The sequence below is a fragment of the Sander vitreus genome, chromosome 7 (assembly GCF_031162955.1).
Source record: "Sander vitreus isolate 19-12246 chromosome 7, sanVit1, whole genome shotgun sequence".
In the NCBI taxonomy this organism is placed as follows: Eukaryota; Metazoa; Chordata; class Actinopteri; order Perciformes; family Percidae; genus Sander; species Sander vitreus.
This window is the reverse complement of record NC_135861.1, coordinates 9,746,842-9,750,584: the sequence shown is the minus strand read 5'-3', so window position 1 is coordinate 9,750,584 and position 3,743 is coordinate 9,746,842. Positions and strand designations below refer to the sequence as shown.

General features: G+C 50.7%; 1 pseudogene; it reads left to right on the top strand.

Annotated features, from left to right (window-relative positions):
• Positions 1–454: 454 nt before the first annotated feature.
• On the top strand, positions 455–3,498 carry LOC144520397 (uncharacterized; annotated as a pseudogene).
• The last annotated feature ends 245 nt before the right edge of the window (positions 3,499–3,743 follow it).

Below are 3,743 nucleotides of genomic sequence, written 5' to 3'. Positions count from 1 at the left end.
GGAGAGGCGCAGTTCTGTATGTTTTCTTGATGTTAGAGTATACATGGTCTAGTGTGTTCTTCCCTCTAGTAGCACAATCTACATGCTGGAAAAAGCTGGGGAGTACAGACTTAAAGGACGCCTTGTTAAAGTCCCCTGCTACAATATGTATCCCCTCCGGGTGATCGCGCTGCAGTTTGTTGACTATGGTTAGCAGGTGAGCCAAACTTGTGCTAACGTTAGCATCGGGGGCTATGTAGACGGCAGTAACAGTCACTACAGTGTGCTCTCTTGGTAAATAAAATGGTCTGCATATTACCGACAGGTCAGGTGAGCAGTGCTGGGCAACGATCCTGCTGTTGGTATTCCATTCATTATGCACAACAATGCACAGTCCTCCTCCTCTGGTCTTGCCGGAGGTCTTATCTCGATCCTGCCGGTAGCTAGCTCGGCCTGCTAGCTGCACAGCGGTGAGACGCAGGAGGAGCTGAGCCCGGAGTCACCCCAGAGCGCTCAGAACCTCCATGTTCCCGGAAGCCCAAGCACCAGGCATCCCACAACACCAACGGCGGGTTAAGTGGCCTCCAGCCAGCAAAGTGAGTGGCAGAAATTTGATGATAATGTGGATGGTATCCTGTAAGCTACGATGAAGGGAGTGGCAGACAGGAAACTCCAAACAATGACAACCATAATCATCAGCTTTGCCACCGAAAGGTTTGGCTCAGTGGAGATGCACGCTGCTACAAACCAGTACTCCAAGAACCGCAGGGCAGAGAAGATTGCACAGCTGAGACAGGAACTTCGACTTAAAGAGGCAGTTCAGTGGGGCAACCGAGGATATGAAGCCAGGGCTGGCAGAACTACAGGGCATTCTCAGAAAGAAGCTGCTGACCCTCCACTGAGCAGAGTGGCATAGGAGGCGGGCTAAGGAGAGAGCCAAAAGACAAGCTGCCTTCCTAGCAAACCCTTTTGGGTTTACCAAACAGCTGCTAGGCCAGTAGCGCAGTGGGCACCTCACTTGCTCAAAAGAGGAAATAGACGCCTATCTGCATGACACCTATAGCGATACAGCCCGGAAAGAGGACCTCGGTGAATGCAGACACCTCATCAACCCATCTACACCAACCACTGACTTCAACACCAAAGTACCCAGTTGGAATGAAATCCAAACTGTTGTTAAGGCTGCCAGAACCAGCTCAGCACCAGGACCCAATGGTGTGCCATATCTGGTATACAAGAGGTGCCCCAAGCTCTTGCACCATCTGTGGAAGATCCTGAGGGTCATCCAGAGGAGGGGGAAAGTTGCCCAACAATGGAGATCTGCAGAAGGGGTGTGGGTTCCGAAGGAAGAAAAGTCAACCACCATTGAGCAGTTTAAGACCATCTCGCTGCTAAATGTCGAGAGGAAGATATTTTTCAGTATCCTTTCCCAACGGCTGTCAGACTACTTCCTAAAGAAGCAGTACATCGACCCCTCTGTGCAAAAGGGAGGGATCCCAGGGGTTCCCGGGTGCCTTGAACACAGTGGAGTGGTGACACAACTGATCAGAGAGGCTCATGAAGGGAAAGGAAACCTGGCTGTACTATGGCTGGACTTAGCCAATGCGTATGGCTCCATACCCCACAAGCTAGTGGAGGAGGCACTGGGGAGACATCATGTTCCGAGCAGCATCAAGATCCTCATCATGGATTATTATAACAACTTTAATCTGAGGTTCACTTCCGGCAAAGTTACATCTGAGCGGCATCGTCTGGAAAAGGGGATCATCACTGGATGCACTGTTTCAGTGATTCTCTTTTCCCTGGCCATGAACATGCTAGTCAAATCCGCTGAGCCGGAATGCAGAGACCCCAAAACCAAGTCCGGAATCCATCAGCCCCCCATCAGGGCATTCATGGACGATCTGACAGTAACAACTTTGTCAGTCCCAGGATGCAGATGGATCCTCCAGGGCTTAGAGAGGTTAACCACCTGGGCTAGGATGCGTTTCAAGCCAGAAAAATCCAGGTCCCTGGTACTGAAGAGAGAGAAGGTAACAGACCGGTTCCACTTCTCCCTAGGAAGTACCCAAATCCCATCAGTCACAATGAAGCCTGTGAAGAGCCTTGGAAAAACCTTTGACTGCTCTCTAAAGGATGTCGCTTCCATCAGGGCAACAAATGAACAACTGGAGAGCTGGCTGACTACAGTTCAATTCAAAGCCTAGTTATACCAACATGGCATCCTACCTAGGATATTGTGGCCATTGTTGGTGTATGAATTTCCAATCTACACCGTGGAAGGATTTGAGAGGAGCCTGAGCAATTACGTGTGACGGTGGTTGGGCTTGCCAAGAAGTCAGAGCAGCATTTCCCTCTACAGCAACAAAAACAAGCTAACGCTACCGATCAACAGCCTTAGTGAGGAGTTCATGGTTATCAGAGCAAGGGAGGTGCTTCAGTATAGGGAATCCAAGGACCCAAGAGTATCTCAAGCTGGCATTGAGGTCAGGACTGGCAGAAAGTGGAGGGCACATGAGGCAGTGGACCAGGCAGAATCACAAGGAAATGGTGGGTTCCGTGGCTATCAGCCGTGCAAGACTGGGAAGCACTCCAACAACCCATTAAAACAAACTGAAGGGCAAGGAAAGGCGGGACCTAATCCAAAAAGAAGTGAGCCATATGGTGGGATTGAGGCAACAGGGCGCATGGACCAGATGGGAAGATGACATGGAAAGAAAGATTTCATGGGCGGAGCTGTGGAGGGCTGAGCCCTATCACATCAAATTTCTCATTCAGTCGGTCTATGACACCCTGCCCAGCCTATCTAATCTCATTTGTTGGGGCAAGGTTGAGACTCCAGCATGCACCTTGTGCTGGGGAAGGGGAACTCTGGAGCACATCCTCAGCAGCTGTCCTAAAGCACTTGGGGATGGTCGCTACAGCTGGCGCCATGACCAGGTGCTGAAGGCGGTTGCTGAGTCCATCACTACTGCCATCGATCAGAGCAAGGGTTTACAACCACCAAGGCGCAATATTTCATTCTTAAGAGCGGGAGAACACCCGCCTTCCCGACCAAAAGTTCAGACAGGCCTGCTAGGAACAGGGAATGACTGGCAGCTAAGAGTGGACCTGGGGAAGCAACTCAGATTCCCCCGAGACATCGTGGAGACCAGCCTTAGACCCGACATGGTTCTATTCTCAGTAACATCCAAGCAGATTATCTTGTTGGAGCTAACAGTGCCCTGGGAGGAGAGGATGGAGGAAGCCAGTGAAAGGAAGAGGGAGAAATATGTGGAGCTGGTAGAGGAGTGTTGGAGACGGGGGTGGCGTGCACAGTGCTTGCCCATCGAGGTTGGGGGAAGGGGCTTTGCAGGAAAATCACTGTGCAGGGCCTACAGGCTCCTGGGAATCACAGGGGCACGCAAGAGAAGAGCCATCAGTACAGCTTCAGAGGCTGCAGAGAAAGCCTCAGGATGTCTGTGGATCAGGAGGGACAAACAGTGGGCGAACGCTTCTTGGACACAGGCCGGGAACTGATCACTCCCAGTCGGGTCGCCTGGGTGAGGGGGTCTGAAGTTGAAAGACCCGAAACCCCCTATGACCTTAGGTACTATCACTGATGATGTGTCCAAAAGTGCATCACAAGATGTATGTAATAACCAAATACTCGATAATGTCAATTTGCACATCGTTGACGACAACACAACAATGACGATATTATCGTAGATGATATATATCGCCCATCCCTAACGGCAATATGTCTGTGTTAAGAAAAAAATAGT